At 42.6% G+C, this 19,988-nt stretch overlaps 1 protein-coding gene across 2 annotated transcripts in view; it reads left to right on the top strand.

Moving 5' to 3' along the window:
- The first annotated feature begins 53 nt into the window (after positions 1–53).
- Positions 54–19,988, top strand: part of foxn3 (forkhead box N3) — a 198,776-nt gene continuing 178,841 nt past the window's right edge. For both annotated transcript variants that reach the window (XM_007248464.4, XM_049463866.1), the window contains exon 1: positions 54–308. The gene's annotated coding sequence lies outside the window, so the exon portion shown is untranslated. The remainder of the gene's footprint in view (positions 309–19,988) is intronic.

Below are 19,988 nucleotides of genomic sequence, written 5' to 3'. Positions count from 1 at the left end.
CCAGCGAGATGCTGCGCCTTCCTCTCCAGGCTTGCTTAGTTCCACAGCTCAGAGAGAGAGGCGGACAGAGTACAGAGAGAGACAGGGGGGGAAAGAGTGTGTGTGAGTGTGTGAGTGAGAGCGAGAGAGAGCAAGAGCAAGAGAGAGAGAGAGAGAGAGAACAAGGGAGGAAGAAGTGAATGTCCAAGCCCACTAGAATCCTGTATACCAGTGGAATGGAGGGATTAACCAGTAGGATTTAAACGTTTTGGAGCCGGAGCTGAAGCTCATGAGGACGCAGCCAATCAGGAGAAGATCAGGATTAAAAGGTTTGTTTTTTTCTGTGTTGATTCTTGCTGTTGTGATCTATGGTGGGCTTGTGTGAGTGTGTGTGTGTGTGTGTGTGTGCATGCAAGTGTATTGTGTCTGTGTGTGTGTGTGTGGGGGACATGTGCTACCTCCACAGGGTGAAATATTGTGACAGCCGCGAGGGACAGGAGGGGACAGGGGGCACGCTCCTGTCACTGAGGAGCGGTACAGGGGGAGTCTAGGCTGTGTGCATGTGTAAACAGCAGTGCTGCCTCACTCTGCATGAGGAGAACTGCTCGCCTTACGTCCGCCGGAATCTTCCCCTTTTCCCTCCCTTCTTCTTTTCCCCCCTCAGCCTGATATTTTACCCTTTGTGTCCCTCACTCCAGGGGTCACACACTCGTTTCTGCTTGTTAGTGTTTGGATTGAAGGTGCTGAAGGTCGGCAGCTGCAGAACTTTGCTCGGAGAGCACTGTCAACAAATGCGTTGCTGCGTTGAATAAAGAGGTGTGAAAGAAGTTTCTTTTTGAGGTGTGAATGTGAATGTCTGTTATTGCTGACATGGTCTACAGTCTGAAGTGGGAACTTATATATACATATACATACAGTATATACATATATATTGGTTGCATTGGCGTGCAAATACATTGAAAAGCTTGTGAAAGCAAAGAAAACTTGGAAGAATCTGCAATATTTGGCAGAAATCTGCAAAACTGCAACTTTACGTCAACTTCCAGTCAATGGAAAAAGGTGTGATTCCAATGATTCACTACAAAATTTGAGCACAATCTATAGAAGACTGTTTAAATTGAAAAATGTCTCATACTGTAAATGGAGGTCTAAGGTTTTTGCAGGACTACACTCAAATATGTATGCTCATATAAGTATAAGAGTGCTTCCCCATTCCTAGCGATCTAGCTAGTCACTGTCTACACTATCAGTGTCTCTCTCGTGTTTTCCTAAACTATCCTAGTGCTCAGAACTCGTTCCGCTACAATCTCCAGAGCGCTTCTTCACCACTGCTGACTCGGCTGACTTAGCGCAAAAAAGCTTTTCAGCTTGTGGTCAGACTGCTCTCGCGCTCGTTCAGGAGTTCCACCACTCTCTCTCTCTCTCTCTCTCTCTCTCTCTTTCTCTCTCTCTTCCTTCAGGAGTCTCTCTGCGCTGAAAGCTGCCTCTGTTGTTTGCCTCGTTCCTCTATTCTCTCTGCTCTACTAATCCCGGGCTTTCTCTGTCACTTGTTAGCATTCAGCAGCATTAAGCGCGGCGCTCAGCCCTAAGCCTGCCAGTGTCTGCCTCTTAACTCGAGTGCAGGAATGTGTGAATACACGCCGAGGCACAGAGCCGTCAGGGCTTTACCGCTGTCAGGGCTGGACTCTTCTCTCACTCTTTCCATCTCTCTCTCTCTCATTCTTCTTCACTTTCCTATCCGATCCCTTGTTCTCAGTCTTTTTTTTTTGCCTATTTCTTATGCTCTCGTTTTTTTTAAAGGTCTCTCTTTTTCACTTATCTTTCTATTTCTCTCGCTCTTTTCCTTTTCTCAATACTAATCTTTCTCTCTTTCTCTAACCTGTTTTTTCTTCTCTTTTTCTATTCTGTTTCTTCTTCCATTTTCTGATGTTAACTTTGTTTTTTCTGTCCTTCAGAAAAACTTTATGTTACTGTCTTTCATTTTCTTCCATCTCTCTCTCTTTCTCTTCTTCACTTTCCTATCCGATCCCTTGTTCTCAGTCTCTTTTTTTGTCTGTTTCTTAAGCTCTCTATGCTAGAGCTTCTGTTTTTGTGATTGCTCTCTTTTTCAAAAGGTCTCTCTTTTTTTCACTTATCTTGCTATTTCTCTTGCTCTTTTCTTTTTCTCAGTACTGTGATCTCACTTTCTTTCTCTTACCTGTTTTTCTTCTCTTTCTCTTTTCTGTTTCCCCTTCTCTTTCTGACATATACTTTGTTTTTTCTGTCCTTTCTCAATTTATGTTACTGTCTTTCATTTTCTTCCATCTCTCTCTCTCTCTCTCTCTCTCGCTTGTTTTCTTTGCACCCTCTCCAAGTTTCCATCCAAACATTCTGTTATGCAAAATTACGATATTATGACAGAAAAAATGCTAAGTAAGCTACATTTCTGTAAAGAAACTCAACATAGAGATAAGAGAGTTAACTCCATGTGAGTTTAAAGAGCAGAATAATCTTATCCAATCATATCCAATCATTTTTATGGTTGGTCAGTTGTTTGCAGTTTAGAGTCGCAGGGCAGGCTTACCTTTAATGAGGGCTGAATAAAATCCACCATAAATCTGGGAGTGCAAACACACCAGACAGTTCTAATGGAGCAGTAAAGAGCCATTTGGCTACAGCGTTTTATAAATTCATGATTGGACCACTTGTAGGATCAAATACTTCTTGCCACTTGTCCCAACTTATAAGAGTATCAAAGTTGGACACTAATAGCTTGAGAGGTCTTTGTTAAAAGGTCAAAAAAAAACTTTTCCATCACAAAAATATGGCTTCAGCAATAACTGTTTCAACCTATTTTTAGTATATTATTAGCATTAATTTATTTTCTATTCAGGTTTTTTTTTTATCAGGCACATTTTTTTTTAATTTTAGAGGTTGGAGAACCAGTTCCTGTCCCTCTTCTTCTCTTTTCTTTCGCTCTGTTTGTCCGTCTTGTCTGTGACTCTTTAAACCGCACTGCTCTCCTGGCTGTTTTCATGGAACATGAGATGCTGAGCTTGTGTTTTCCAAGACTTTCCATTATTAAAAAAAAGAAAAGAAAAGAAAAGAGGTAGCGTCCCTCTGGAAAAAGTGAGTCTATCCTAACAGAGTGGATGATCTCTGTGCTATAAATAGGGCTGTAAAGCACTCAGTACTAATTTTGGGCTTTTATTCTGTTCGGCAATTTCCTGTATGGAGGGTTCTCTGGCGTTGTGCTGCAGTGAGGAGACTGTCCAGCTGGTTGCTTGGCCTGGATCGGGGCGGCGCTGCTCGGTTTTGCTCAGTTTCACTCGGTTTCGCTCTGTTTCGCTCTCTCAGTTTTGTGTTTGTGGTCGTTTGGGAGTCTGCAGTTTTCTTTTCCTGGCAGTACGTTTTTTCCCCTAACCCTCTGTAGTATCTATGGCCCCCTCATGTGGCCGAATGCCCGCTGCCTATAGCAGAGCCCTCCCCGCCTCTGGAAAGCGCTGGCTGGGATTGGCTGAATCTGCAGAAGCACAGGAAGTTCAGGGTTTCTAATAACCACCCAGAGACACAGTTACCATAGAGACAAAGATAAGCCCCTCTTACAAAAAAAAAGCGGCTGCATGTCATCACAGCAGCCTGCAGAAAGTGCTGCCCTCCCTCTGTCTCTCCCTGTCTCTCTCTCTGTCAGTGTCTCACACCTCTGTCTCTCCCTGTCTCTCTCCGTCAGTGTCTCACACTTTCTGTCTCTCCCTGTCTCTCACTCTATCAGTGTCTCTTTCTGTCCGTGTCTCTCGTATTCTGTCTCTCTCTCTGTCAGTGTCTCTCTCTATCAGTGTCTCTTTCTGTCAGTGTCTCTCGTATTCTGTCTGTCTCTGTCAGTGTCTCTCACTCTATCAGTGTCTCTCCCTGTCTCTCACTCTATCAGTGTCTCTTTCTGTCCGTGTCTCTCGTATTCTGTCTCTCTCTCTGTCAGTGTCTCTCTCTCTATCAGTGTCTCTTTCTGTCAGTGTCTCTCGTATTCTGTCTGTCTCTGTCAGTGTCTCTCACTCTATCAGTGTCTCTTTCTGTCAGTGACTCTCATATTCTGTCTCTGTCTCTGTCAGTGTCTCTCACTCTATCAGTGTCTCTTTCTGTCAGTGACTCTTGTGTCTTTCTGTCAGTGACTCGTATTCTGTCTCTCTTTCTGTCAGTGTCTCACTCTCTATCAGTGCCTCTCTTTTTCTGTCTGTGACTCGTGTACATTGTCTATCTTTCTGTCAGTGTCTCACTCTCTACCAGTGTCTCTTGCTCTCTGTCTCTCTCTTTCTATCAGTGACTCTTGTACTCTATCTCTTTTTGTCAGTGTCTCTCTCTCTCTGTCAGTGTCTTGCACTGTGACTATATCACTCAACCTCTATCTGTCTCTATCTGTCTCTCTCTCTCGCTCTCTCTCTCTTCTGCCAGTTCTCCCATTAGCAGCCACTGCTTCATGAAGGTCAATCTCAGGTTTCTTCTTCTTCTTCTGTGTCTTCTTCCTTTTATTTCTTCCTCAAATGTTTTCAGCACTTTTTGTGAGTTTGTGCTGCTTTTGCAAACTTTTCTGGCTTCTTGTGTGTGTGTGTGTGTGTGTGTGTGTTTATATGCTAGAGTAAAGAGTACATAAGATGTGTGTGTGTGGGGGGGGCTCTGCTTTGGGGCTAATGTGCAGATAGGCATAGTTAAAGAGTCTGGCTGAGTGGAGAGGTTGGAGGCTTTTACTATGACTTAAGGCACTGACCCGTGCCAAAAGACTGTGTGTATGTGTGTGTGTGTGTGTGTGTGTGTGTGTGTGTGTGTGTGTTCATGTATTTATATGATTGTGTGTGTGTGCTATGTCCGTGCGCTGAGGCAGTGTTAGCATCGTGCGCTGCTCTGGTCAGAGTTATTTCGGTGGGCTGAGGTAATAGGAGGCAGTGCGTAATGCTGATACCAGTGACTGCACGTTAATTGATTTCAGGAGTGTTGTGCAAGCTTTTAAAAAGCCCTGCCTCCTCAGACCAAGAGCGTTTGAAGGTCTTGTACTCACACACACTCAAACACATACACACACACTCACTCACTAATACGCACACCCACTTATACACGCTCATACACATACACAGGCAGGCAGCTTCGAGGCACGAGCGGCAGAGTCCTCGTCCTCCCCCTAAGTGCGTGTCTGGGTCAGAGTGGGCTAACGTTAAGTGTGTGTGTGTGTGAAGTAAGGCAACATGCTGCTGAAAGGACTTCCTGTTGACAGAAGTGGCGTGTTATCGAAGGAAAGGCTTGTTGATGGGAAATGTGTCAGCCTCTTGTTTTCTTTTAACTGGGAAGACGGCTGGTGAATCGCTTCTTTCGTCTTCTTGTTTGGGGGTTTCGGGGGGGGAGGGGGGGAGGGGGGGGGGGGGTTATGGGGTGATTTAAGATTGGATGTGATGGGGTATGTCTCTGTGCAGGTGGCTAAACAGAAATGTAATGAAATGTAAATGTAAGAGTTGACAAACAACATTATTTAGTCAAAAATGGCAAGAAAAGCACCTTCAGTGTTCAGCTAAGAGCTAAAAAATGATAATGAGCAAGTTTTCAGTGCTTTCTTTGAAATGCAAAGCAATTGCATTGCTTATTATTTTGACAATTACTGTGATTCATTATGTTATGCATCTTCATTTTTGACTTTTTGATAATAATATAAATCTGGCAATTGTTCTTCATGTTGTACTTTGGTTTCTTTGACGAACAGACCAATAAAAATACCTCTATGAGCTGGAATAAAAAAAAACTTCTTGCATTTACTATAATGTTTTTTTTTTTTGGAGTGTGCTTACCCATGTAATAGAGCAAGTGTACTTACACATGTGTAACAATGTGTGTACACTTACACATGTGTAACAACGTGTGTGTACTCAATCAGCCCTAATTACATACCAGACATTAGCTGTTGGATAAGTTTATACTCAACTTATCACACACACACACACACACACACACACATATTACCCATATATGTAAGTACACACACATTGTTACACTTGTGTAAGTCAAAACCTTAATACACATATGTAATTACATTACCTGTTCCTCTGTAGTTAATCTGTAACAATTTGTACTTCATCAGTAGTTACTCTGTAGTTAAATGTATTGTTACCGTGTAACTATATAGTACTTAGGGACACATTATAAAGTGGGACCAAATTTCTTTAATTGCTTACAGAGTTTTAGACTGAAATTCACTTTTACTCCACTGTAGTAAATACAGAATCTGAGCATTTGTTGACAAGTTGAGATACATAAGTGCCATCTGATGTTCCACTGTAGATGAAGTTAATCAGTGTTAATCAGTATTTACTTTACTTTCAGTGGTTTTAATGTTATTGCTGATCTGTGTAAACCTTAACAATCAAATTCTGGACACATTTCTAGACCCCTGGTTACAAGTGGAAGCACTTTACTTTACTTCAATGTTTTTTTGCTAAAATTCAATACGTGTTGCTTTCGACAGTTTTGCCTGAGTCACATCAGTCACATGAGTCTTCTTGTTTCACCGTTATGTTTGGTGGAGAAAGCTGAACTCCAGTTATTCCAACTCTTTATCTCCTTAACTTCCAGCAAGCTGTGAGCACCACCATCGTCCACCACAGACCACAAAGTATCCGTCTTTCTTTCACATGCAAATATTATACAAATCTGTGCGCAGAAAGTAGCCATTATATTTTTGGATACGGTTGTCAGTGCGGTCTGATCTGCTCCGAGAGCGTGGTCTGAGCGTGTCCGTTTACAATCACGGCATTGGCGGACCCCTTTCAGGGCTTGAATGCACCTTCAGTCGCTGCTGCCCAGGCATTCGACATATTTGCATTTCAGCAGAATTTTCCCAGTGCTGTGGTTGGGGTTCGGGCCCAGTGCATGCAGAAGCTTGGTGCATTATGTAGGCGGGAGGAGGCCACTGGTTGAGTCGGTCACAGTTGAGAGGCGAAAGTAGATGCGCAGGAGGTCAAAGCGCTTTTTATTTTGGGGCAGTGGAGTGTGGGGCTTCGCTGCGTCCTCCTTTGTCTGTCTGGGATCGTGTAGCAACAGTCTCTGGCTTGTCAAACGACCTGAGTTGTGCCGCCCCCCTTTTGAAAAAAATAAATAAATTAAAATTAAACAGCAAAGCAAATCAGGGGGGAGAACTCGACGAGGCAGAAAAACGTGTCAAAACATCAGAGCGAAAACACCTGATGGGGACTGACAGTGAATATGCATGAAGAGGAGGATGGCTCTTGAGTTCCTGTAACGGCAGAGAACAGCAAAGCAAGATGCTGCAAAAATTCCCATTGGATGCCGTTTACACCCCTTCCCATTAGATGTCATTTGCAGTTGTCCCATTAGAGGTTATCCACGGAATTTTAGACTTGTTATCAGGATGCGATCTGTCACTAGCTGAGGCATCGGATCCGTCACCTCTGTGGCAGAGGTCTCGACTAGCAGCGCATCTTCAGATCACACGTCTTTCTGCGGATGAATAAAAGCATGGCATAGCGTCTTCCATCAAAATGAGGTCACTCATGGTCCCCTCCTCCCTCTCCCTCACCCCTCACCCTGCGCCATCTCTCTTTTCCCCTTGTGACCTTCAAGCTTTTTTCTTCCTGTCCCAGTGATTAAGTGTCTGCAATGTGTCTGATGATAGAAGCTGCCTAATGAATGATAGACCTCTGGCTGCTTTACTTCTGAGAGGCGCATTAAGTGCCTGGCGATGCCCTGTGCCCAAGACAAAGCCATGCGATAATCCCTGCTCTCTTGTCTCGTCTGTAATCCACCCTTGATTCAGTTGAATTTAAGCAGATCTAGCTTGATTATTCCCTCCTCTTTTTACTGCTCTTCCTCACTCTTAATCTCAAGTCTCTAACTTTGTCTGTTCACTCAGCAATTTGCTGGCAGCAACCAGTCAAGCTTGCGTCAAACAGAGGTCACTCATAGTGCTTTTCCACCAAAAGAACTCCGGTTCTTGAACCAGTTCTGTTCGGACTTATAAGAACCGCTGTGCTTTTCAGTGAACCGGCCCGCATTTCCACCAGTTTTAGTGGAATTCAGCGACCCAGTCATCCGGTTAGCTGACCTACTGCTCAGCACACTGTCCAGCACATCATAAAACGTCGGTACACTTCCCCGCCCAGCTCCACTCCATTTTTAAGCTTTTTCAGCTTGTTTATCACTCACTCTTTAGTGCGAAGATATCCTGTCCGAGCTAAATCCTCCTCTGTCCAGGGACAACGGAAGAAAAATAGCCTTTTGGCTAATTCTGGTGCATTTACAGTAATGTTAATTAATGTACACTGTCCCTGTTAAATAAACTATTAAATTAAAACTAGTTCACCGTAGAGTTTCTCCTTCCTAGTTCTCTCTTTAAGTTTATCCTGAAGACCAAATCTAGAGTAAATACTGTGTTTTCTTAGCAGACCTCATTCACCTACGGCAGAGATCATTTCCAGTTTTAGATGCAAGGCACCTGATACTCTTGATCAAGCTCCTTTGAAGAGATTGTAGATTGAGATCTCAGACATTTCTGTACCTTCCATTTTGACTCACAGAAAGGTACATACTGGCGTTGCCCTGTACATTGTTTACCATGATTTTTCCTCTGGTGTCCCAGTGTCTCTTTATCTGACATAACTGTGTCACAATGTCACAGCACTTTAGTTTGTGCTGCTGTCAGCATGACACTCTCTTCCTAACACATGCCAAAACATGTTCTTGCGCATCATTGGCAACTGAAGTGATTGTAATTTAAATTGCATTTCAGATTCAATCTCTATTCAATTCAGATTCAATTCTAAAGCTTCAATTTCTGCAGGATGTTAAACCTCCAGTACAGGGCTATGGTTTAGTGGTTTGTGACTGGTCTTGTGGTTTGTAGACACTTGTTTTTTTTTTAAAACAGAAGATAAGAAGCAACAGTTTGCTGCAGATCTGAATCTGATTCTGACCAAGAAAAGGTGCAGGGCTTCAATCTCTGCAGGGAGATTCACCTCCAGTACAGGACAAAGTTTTGGTGACCACTGTTGTGGTGTGTTAAGACACTTGTATTTCTAGTTAAAAACAAACAAAACAAGAGTTTCATGCAGATCTGACTTGCTTCAATTTATTGTAAATGCAGGACTGTACAGAGTAGACGCTAGTGATCTGTATTGCACCATTCAATTGCACATTGCGCAGCTAGATTTAGAGTGTAGCGATATGCCTTTTTATTATTGTGGGGGCGCAAACAATATGCCTTGTGCAGCTCATGAAACATGAAATAAACCACTCTGTCACTCTGTCAGTTGTCATTCCCTTTAAGAGGCAGCTGTGCTCTGACTTTGGCGCATTTGTATCTTAACAGCGCAGCCCTTTGCATGTCTCAGCAGAAGATACTGACTTCCATGTTCACCTTGTGAAGATACACCAGCAGCTCATTTAAGTGAACAGCAATGTTATTTTATTCTTTATTCTGTTTTTTGTTGATTTAAAAGTCGAGTTTGCCCTCTGCAGCATGTCCGCACTTATAGAAATGGACTTTTGACGATTGACTTATTGTCAGGGTTTAAATTGGTCAGTGGCGCAGCTGTGTTTTCTGTCGCCAAAATAGAAACATGCCAGAAAATTACCTAAACACACTTCACTTCCAGACCACCACGCCCATCAGTGTAGATTTATTCCTAAACTCTGATGATATTCTGACATCAAGGGTGCAAGGCGTGAAAATTGCATCGCGCCTTACACAGTGTGTACGATAGCGCCCTTGTAGTTCCAACAGAGAAAATCTCATTCATTCAGAATCTCTGTTTCTGATGACTCTGATTCACTATTTGTTTCTGACCTGGAAAAGGTGCAGAGCTTCCTAGATAGCTTAACGTTTTGGTGACCACCTTTGAGGTGCATAGACTCTAGTGTTCATAACAGAGAACAAATGAAACAATAATTTGCTGCAGATCGGACTTGCCTTGATTTATTACTTATATGATTAGATAGGATATGAGTGTCTGAGGTTGCTCTAATTCAGTATCTACAGTAATTCTGACCTGGAAAAGGTGCAGAGTTTCAATCTCTGCTGGAAGGTGAACCTCTATGAAAGAACAAAGTTAATATAAGGGTAATCTCTCTTGTGGTTTGTAGACACTTGTGTTCCTTGCAGAAAACAAATGAATCAACAGTTGTAGCTGTAGATCTGACTAACATCTCTATCCTGCCAAGTTCTACTGCCAAGCAACTAGACTGCGCCTGATAGAATAATCAGATGCTTGGTGCAGTGTTTACACTCCTGACCTTTGCTTCAGGTCAGGAAGGTTTAATTTGCGAGTGGAATCCAGGTCAGAGGAGCTCTGAAGCAGTGGCTTACACAGCTCTGAGGAACTGCCCAGACCAAATCCCTCCAAAATCGTCAATGGGTTTCGAGTTCGAGTGAGAGGAAGTTCAAGAGAGGGACAGCATGGAGGAGATTTGTTCATGTTTTGTGTGCTTGTACTTGTGTGTGGAGAGATGGGCTTTGGTGCTGAGAGATTTGGCGGCTCAGTATTGTTATTGGACCTTCATTGTTCACTTGGATTGGACTGTCCTCCATTCTGCAGACATCAAGGACATTCGCCGTTCTGGCAGTGCAGCCACTGGACACGGTCTATTCCTGCCACCACCGGGGGACTTCCGCATAAGGACACACACTCTTGCACACACAATGACACGATGCACTAACTTCGGGAGATGCAGGGAGAAGAGATTCATCTTCTGAGAGCGGTTTAGCTGAAGAGACTTGTCATCGGCTCGTTCTCTTGCATACGAATCGACTGCCGCCGGTTTATTAACGGCACACGAATTCCTCCTACACTGAGTTTCCTGCAGACCTGCTGGATCTCCTGCTTGTCTGAGGGAGCTCCCGGTAGAGAAGGTGTCCTGATTGTTTGAGAAACCTGACAAGTGGAAAGCAGCCCCGAATTCAGTGCAAGCGTAGCCATATCTCGTATCTGGAAGCTCGGGAGAGTCGAGTCATTTCCATTTCCTCTCCCAGCCCATCATCAGTGTCATATTTCATTGATATTGCTTTCATTTTTGTTCTGTCAGTGAAGAGACAGCCCCACTGTCGAGTGGATAAACAACTATATTTTACAGGTCTCTCCCGGCACAGGGCCATTCTCCTGTGTAAATGGCTCTTTGCTCCACATCCAGCACTGAGCCATGCACTCTCTCTCTCCCTAACTCTCTTTCTCTCTCTCACTCTCTTTCAGTCTCCCTCTCTTTCTTTCCACCTTGACCTCTGTCATTTGCTTTCTACGGCTCACTTGTCTTTTGCCTTCTTTCTTTTCCCCCTCTCCCAGTCTGTCCTTCCTCACATGGTCTTTCTGATCTATCTTATTAGCTCTCTCTCTCTCCTTTTCTTATCTTTTTATCCATTTTGCAATCTCTCTCTTTGGCTTCCTTTTTCCTCTATGTATTTCTTTTCCTCCAAATCTCTCTGTTCTTTTTCCCCACTGTCTTTTCAGCTATCTTTCTTCCTTTCTCCATCTCCCTCATCTGTTTCTCTTTCTTCTTTCACTTTCCTTTCTGTTCACTCCCTCTTCTTGTTTCTCTCTCCTTATCACTCACTTGCATTCCTCTTTTACACGCTTTTGGTACCTCCTTCCTTGTTTGTCAGTCTTTCCTTTTTGTTATTCTCTCTCTCCTTCTCCTATTTCCCTATTTTCATCTTTCACTCCTCTCTTTAAGTATTGTCCCTACTTTTCTACTTTCTTCTTCATATTTTTCCTTGGCATCTGTCTTTTGTTCTGTATGAATTGTCTTTCTTTTCTTTCTCTCTTTCTCTTTCTCCCCTTTTCTATATTTTTCTTGCCTTTCTCATTATCTTCCCTCCTCTGCATACCTTACATCTCATGGTTACCATTGTGTCCCAGTTGATTGGCATGGGGTTGCTTAGGGGAGTGCACTCTTTCCGGGCCTGACTGACATTTCTCAGTGTCAGAACGTGTTGGGAGCGATGTTCGTGTTCAGCACTGATGCCGCATTGATTTACTGCTCAAGGACTTCGCTTAGAAAAGTTATGTTTTATCACATTCTACACTGGAGTTTTTGTCAGCCTTCTTTATTTATTTAGAAAGTGGAAATTCTTGCTGGTGGCGTCCTCAAAGCTGCGCTACATTTTTGGCTTTTAATGTGCAAATCAGCCTGTGCATGCACCACACACACACATATACACAGACTCCACACATACTCTCTCTCTCTCTTTCTAAAATACACACTGTCTAGCTCTCTCTCTCTCTCTCTCTCTCTCTCTCTCTCCTCAGCTCCTCTCCAGCTCTCCTCGTTCTTTTATCTTTGCGTACGGATTGCCCTCAGCCCTCTGTTCATTTAGCCCGGCTATTCATTTAGCCCGGCTATTCATTTAGCCCGGCTATTCATTTAGCCCGGCTGTTCATTTAGCCCGGCGCGGGGACGGCTCTGGAGCGCCCGCTGCCTCCTGAATGAGCTCATCAGATGGAGAGGGACCCGACGCTGGTGAGTCACTCGGCGCGGTGTCGGGGCTGCGCAGTCGCGTGCTTTATTAAAGGGCCGGCCGTGGAGGCCTTTACTGATGAGCCTAACCGCATAAATTAGCCCTCTTTTGTGCCAGAAGACCCGCGTAATGTTTCCGTGAATGGAGCGAGACGGGAGATGGGGATTACAGCATGGGATAGATATGCACACTCAGAGAACTGATGGCATCCAGGCAGCGGAGATGTTTTTAGTTTAGCAGAATCAGAAACAGTCATTTTACTTGCTAAGTCTGAGTACCGACCTACACTCATGCATGAAGAATTTATTGCAATGAGTTTAATATTTACAGAACTTTGGCAAACCTTTGTTGATTTGATTTTCATTTTAAAAGATCCATTAGTGATTACAGTATTACAGGTGGTTGCTACTAGGGGTGTCACGATTCTCTAAATCCTCGATTCGATTTCATTTTCGATTTGAGGGTCACGATTCGATTCGATTCTCGATTTTCTTTTTTTTTTTTCTAGTTATTATTTTATGCCTCATAAAATTTAAATAATATATTTATTATTATTATTATTATAAATATTATAAATATTATTATTATTATTTATTAAGATATATATGGTAATGCCATCTAGTGACTTTTTTTGGTAGCAACAGTGTGCACTATTAAAACAAGCAGTTTATCAGAGCTGTGTGTGGATGGCTGGTGAAACTGCTCACTTACATGAAGCTGCAGTTCTTCATCCAACCACTAGTCGGAGCTGCAGCAGCAGCACAAGCCCCGCTCTCTTCACTCAGTCACTACTTCAGTACGGCTCAGCCCAGCCACGGGCTACAGGGCTCAGCCAGTCCGTTTTTACTGTTTCTGTAAACAAATAAAGGTTTTAACCCCACTAACCGGATAATACAGCTCACTACAGTTCATCTTTCAGCCCAAGCAGCTAACAGCAGCAGGTTAGAACAGCCGACACGGAGTCACTGCTCGGATTACATTATAAACAGGTCAGTTAGCGCCCTGCTAACCTCAGGATGTTTATAACTACGGAGTTTAGTGGACACACCACGGCCGCCAGGTAAGTCTTTTAAAGGCTACTGAAGACTATTAAAGGCTATTAGAGGTTATTGAAAGCATTATTGGGGGGCAGAAATCAGTACAGGCTGGTTAGATAAGTGATGTGGTGAAACTGTGACTAGCGCTGTCACAGTGATGTTTATTAACGTCATTAAAACAGATTTTGTCAGGTATTGTCTTATAAATATTTACACAGAACTTATATCTCTCCTGAAAAGCTTTTATTTTAGTCAGAAACACGCTTGTGTTTACTTTATCTGAGAGAAAGATGTTTTTTTAATTCAATGGAAAGCAACAGGTGTAGTCAATTATAAGTTTAAGATTTTTAATCCACCTCACTGTGATCTATAGTCAGTGTTCACACGCTCTCACCTGCGCGCACCCCTCCGTTAGATACAGATACAAAACCTGCGCGCCCAACCCCCGCCCCCCCTCCCCCGTTGGACAGATAAAAAACAGTGATCACACTCCCGCCGACACTCAAAACTTGAGAGCCCTGTCTATATTTCTATAAATCCGTTTTCAGTTTCTCCTCCGTGGTTGAAAGGCAGCTGTCTCTCACACAGCAGAACTGAGGGCGGGGCTGCGCTATTTGCGTAGCGCGCGCGGGAGGGATCGTCGATCCTCTTTTTGACTTCGATACTCGAGATCGTGACCTCATTTCGATTCGATTTCGATAAAATATCGAGATCGTGACACCCCTAGTTGCTACAGTAACTGGTGGGTAGGTAGTTGTTAAGTTTTTGCTACAACATAGCAACATAACTTTCTGTTGCTATAATGTTGCTACTTAGGTTACTATGGTGGTTACTATAGTAATGTGTTTGTTTTTGCTGCTATGTGGTTGCTAAGGTGTTGTTAGTTGTTAATGTGTTGATTGCTATACATAGTGACATAGCATTACTTGATAGTTAAGGGTTAAGGTGGTAGCTAAGGTAACATATATGTGTCAAATATGACAAAAAAGATCATATTTGGGCCATTTAAAATCTAATTGGAATCCAATACATACATCTGATAAATGACAATGAAATAACCTCGTTTTAATGCAACTTTTATGCCACAGAGAAGGAAAAGAGACAACAGCAGTGAGCGAGGGGTTTATTGGTGGGATAGTGAGGCAACATCATAAATATATGAGGTGATATCCTCATATGATAAGTTTAAATTAAACTGCTCTGTGTTTCTAAATAAATGACTGAAATGGCTGTATTTTTAATGGAAAATTAAAAGCTTATGAATAAAGTACAAAAATAAAAAAATACACGTGGAGAAATAACATAACATTTTTATCATTAGCTGGAATGCATACCCTGTGATGAGTCCAGCTACACTCAATGGTAAAAGCTCCTGGGATGCTGGAGAAGATGAAACCGAAACTTTATGTGAAGCATGGCTCTTTTGCGCATAAGCGCCAGTTTAGCAATGTGAACTGTTCATGTGAATGACACACAGCTCTGGAAAAAAGTTAGAGACCACTTAAAAATGATGAGTTTCTTTGATTTTACCAAATTGAAAACCTCATCAAGAGGAAGATGGATGATCACAAGCCATCAAACCAAACTGAACTGCTTGGATTTTCGCACCAGGAGTAAAAAGGCATAAAGTTATCCAAAAGCAGTGTGTAAGACTGGTGGAGGAGAACATGATGCCAAGATGCATGAAAACTGAGATTAAAAACCACCAGAGTTATTCCACCAAATATTAATTTCTGAACACTTTATGAATATGAACTTGTTTTATTTGCTTTATTTGAGGACTGAAAGCTCTGCATCTTTTGTTGTTTTTTTCAGCCATTTCTCATTATCTGCACATACAGTAAATGCTGTAAATGACGATATTTTTATTTGGAATTTGGGAGGAATGTTGTCTGTAGTTTATAGTAAATACAAATAGGGATGGTTTCAGATAACAGTTTATCCTTGGCGTGAAATGAAGCATGTTTAAGGAGGTAAATTTGATTTGGAAAGGCAGGACTTCTCACAGCTGTATTGTGTAGTGGTGGTGTGTTTGTGGGCCGGCAGCAGCGGAGTGTGTTGGGGTGTGTTGGGGTGTGTGAGGCTGTGCTTGCTCTGTTGAGTAAACTGCAAAGAGATGCAGGAGCGGAGGATGATTGACGTGCAGCACCCGGGTCTCTCCTCTGAGGTTAACACTCAAGACCACACCAGGACGGAGTGCTGGAGATTGTGTGTGTGTGTGTGTGAGGGTTGAGTGATGTAAAAGAGCATGTGGAAATTGCCTAGTTGTCAGCTCTCCTGGTTTGATACGTTACGTTTTTTTCCCCTATTTCTATCCGCCTGCTCCTTTTCAGAATATCGGTGCATCAGCACCTTCCTGAAGGTGGAGGATCTAATCAGGGCCGTATCAGGGCTCTCCGCTGCGGTGGGCTTCATTTCAGCCGCGCCTGTCAAGTGGTCTTTATCAGAGGACAGAGTGACTTTGAAATCCTACTAACGACCCTAGTTATTCCTGGACAGTTTTCCCTTCAAACTGACAGTGAATACGGCGAGCCTGACGGGAACATCAGGGGAAGAGTGAGTGTTTTACTCCTGTCATCAGTAATTGCTGATTCGGTCGGGATTCAGAGTATATCTGTGCGGACCGTGTGGAAGTGCACATGGGCTGTCTCATGTCTGACCAAATAGAACCAGCGCTTCTTCGGCATGGTGAAACAAAAGTGATTAAAAGCAGGAATCCAGGCTCACGCTTTGTATATGTTTGGGCTGCACGATATATCGTTTAAGCATCGTCATCAATAGTCACATTGCAGGGCGTGCGATGTCACTTAAGGCAATTAAGTCAAACACGTCATGTTGCAATGATTTGATTCTTCAAACAAGAAGTACTGTAGATACACAGCGCTGTCTCTGTGTCTGTGTGCGTGACAGGCTGCTGCTGCCTGTGTGAGAAGCATGGCCTCCATCCACATGGTTAGGCACGTGCTTGTAAACGCACATGTTGAAAGCTGTGCACCTCAGTCCAGCACAGTTTTTCAGCACAGATATTTCCAGTTACAGCTCAATTCACGCTTTTAATTAAAGAAAAACAAGCGCTCTTATTTACCGTTTAAAAAAACATTTAAATGCCTGATTAAAGAGGCGATTACTGTTGTTTTGCTGTTTTCCTCGGGGTTTGAGAGCTCGGTCATGACTCAGCTCTTAATTGGTCCTGGTGACGTCATGGCCCTGCATTGTTTAATATTGCGATATATATCGTCCAAAAAAAGAACATTTGTAATGTAAAATTGTAAAAAAATTGTATGCAACCACAGATTTTTGGACTGTTAAGTTGAGTTTCTTTTGCATCAATTGCTGACGCAGATGTTCAAACACTCAACATCTGCTTCCTACTTCCTGTAGAGTTCCTGTAGAGAAGTACTGCCAATAGAATAGGGCTCATTGGAGCAGATTAGCAAAGCACCTTTTAGCAACATTGGCACCCAATGCCTGGTGTGGGATGGAGGGGTAAAAAGTCCTCCACCTTTAAGCTATGGAGCAGTGCTGCCATTGGTAGTATTTTTTTAGAGTGCCTTCTTGCAATATTGGCACTGGCTGAATGTCTCTCAGCCAGTCACATTGTAGGACTGGAGCTAACTCTGTTACATCCAGTGTAAAAAGGTGATTTTAAGGCTTTTAATAGGTCCATTCATCATGAAATGATTAAAGTATTAGCGATGAATACAGTAGTTTAGTAGCACTGATATCTAGACTGCATGTACTAATAGTATTTTCACTCTATATTTAATTAACACTTAATTAACACACATTTTTCATCTAAATTGTGGGAAAATACCAAATATCGGTCTCACTGTCTGCTAATACTCGACATTAGGGTATTCAGATAAAATCGAAGAGCAGATTCAATTGGATCTGGACAAAAGAATGATTAGTGATGAACTGCCACTACTGACTGATGATTCCACTAATGATTATTTTATAATCAATGAATCTTTGGACTGTTATTTGATTACTCAACTTATCGAACCCTTTTGCTGTCTGCTGTTCCAAATAGCACCACAAGCCCTGGGGCTCTTATTTTGTAATGCAGACTATTTGCCTTTGCTATAGATCCGGTAGGTTAACAATTAACATTGTTGTTTTATTCTATAAAGTACAGACAACATTCCTCTCAAGTCACAAAATAAAATATTGTCATTTAGTGCATTTATTTGCAGAAAATGAGAAATGGCTAAAATAAAAAAAAGATGCAGAGCTTTCAGACCTCAAATAATGCAAAGAAAACAAGTTTATATTCATAAAGTTTTAAGAGTTCAGAAATCAATATTCAGTGGAATAACCCTGGTTTTTAATCACAGTTTTCATGCATCTTGGCATGTTCTCCTCCACCAGTCTCACACACTACTTTTGGATAACTTTATTCAAGCAGTTCAGTTTGGTTTGATGGCTTGTGATCATCCATCTTCCTCTTGATTATGTTTTTGAAGTTTTTAATTTGGTAAAATAAAAAATAAAAAGAATTATAATTATCAAGTGATCTCTTTTTTCCAGAGCTGTATATATAACACTGTATATAACGAGGAATGTTAAATCACTTATCTTCAAAAATGAAGAATGGATGTCTCATCCATGTAGCACCCACTATCAGGCCTTGCTCCAACTCCCAGTGTCTTACTATGAGGACGCTGGCCAATTGTTTAGCCTTATTCACAGGATAACACCATACGATTTGTACAAATCATCCTCTGAGGTAAAACTTATGACTTATGATTATTTTACATACCTTATGACTTAAAGCTGATGTCTGTAAGTTGTGGGATTTAGGGCCCTCTCTGGTGAGAATGGGTAATTGCACTGAGCATGCGGAAGAATCATTTTATTAAACTGTGCGGGTGTGATGCGGTCTCCTTTCAGAGCAGATGAATCGGATTCCAGGTTTTTTTTTGGCAGAGAGAGAGAGAGAGAGAGAGAGAGAAAGACCACTCAGTCAGAATCTTCACTCCTTCGTTTCTTTGGTTTCACTATGAGTGAATGAGCTACTGAGGTCTGAGTTTCCTCTTCTGAAGTCTCCATTGCTCCACCAGCTGCTAGCGTTCAGTAAAACTGAGCCGGATCCTTTTTTAGAGGCAGTACGTGTGACGTGGCCAGCACACTGACACCATTAAACACAGTATTTTGTCCCTTTTCCACTTCTGCTTTTAGTTTAGAAATTAAATAATACAGACTGCCACTTTAAACAACTGCTCAACTGGAACACTTCATGAAGTGCTAGTTCCCACCCCCTCCTCTACAAAAGCTCTAAGGTTCTCTAACTGCTCTGTAGACCCAGTTAGCAAAGCTGATGATCAGGTAAAGCCGAGCCGAGCGCCCCAGCAGAAGCTCCGCTATGCCGCTCTGCCGCTCCCCCTGTTGCCATGGCTTTATCAACAAGAGCAAACTTTGGGCTTGCGTCCGTCCGCCTACCCCAGTGTTTGCAGAAGATAAGTGAAAAGGGCCATAGGAGTGAAGGAATCTGAGTGGATGGCTGCACAACACAGAGCGAGTAATAGAGAGGAGACAGACCTCTGGCCGGCCAAGCACTGTTTGGAATGTGGAATTGTTCCCGCTCTCCAAACACGCGTCTCTGCCAGGCTTCGACGTGAAAGCGCTCCCTTGTGCTTTGTATTATTTTAACTCAATTATCAGAAGAAAACCGCTCGGCTGCAGCCAGTGGGCCGCTTTGTCCCCTCCGCCGCTCATATTTTTCCAGGCCTGAAACAAATTCAATTGGAAATGTAATTTTGTTTGCGAGGGAACTGATTAGCGGAGCAGCGCTTCACTGGGGACAGTTTACGGCGCCGTAATGGAATGACACGAATAAATTGTCATCTGACACAAAGATTAAGTACAGCGGAGGGCAGTAAACATCAGTGTCACATTTCTGCTCCGTGAACGGTCAGCTGTCACCGCTAGACTCGCCTTGCTGTGGACCCAGACTGTGGGCTGTTAGTCCTGTGGTGGAGGCCATGCGAGGGGACTGTGTGTTTGGATCTCAAGGTTATTAACTCTAGAACAAATAATGTTAAAATTAGTAACGCCATCACTAACGTTGGGTATACACTGTATGAAAAGATTTGGAACCCTTCTTTAATTTTACAACATACAACAAAACATAAAATAAAAAAAGGTACCATGAATGACCCTTTAAAAAAGTAGAAATGATTGGAAAATCCTTGGTAATCCTTAACAGGTAATTCTGTCCTAACAAAAATAATAATAATGATAATGCTGCTGGGAACTTGGTCTTTGGTCCACCCATTCCTAAGAGATGTGAGCGCCTGATTTAAACACATAAACACACCAACATCAGGTAAATTACACCCATAAAATATGTTAATCTCCATCACTAATGTCGGATTAAAATCATCTGAACGCATGCCTCCTAAAAAAACAAAGATGGGAGGAGGGAATCAACCATAACATTAATGACATCAATAAGCATCCTGAAGCTCCCCAAAGTCCCATACAACTTGTTACAA

The sequence above is a fragment of the Astyanax mexicanus genome, chromosome 14 (genome assembly GCF_023375975.1).
Source record: "Astyanax mexicanus isolate ESR-SI-001 chromosome 14, AstMex3_surface, whole genome shotgun sequence".
NCBI lineage: Eukaryota > Metazoa > Chordata > Actinopteri > Characiformes > Acestrorhamphidae > Astyanax > Astyanax mexicanus.
The sequence above is the reverse complement of the archived record's forward strand: the minus strand, read 5'-3'. Positions and strand labels throughout refer to the sequence as shown.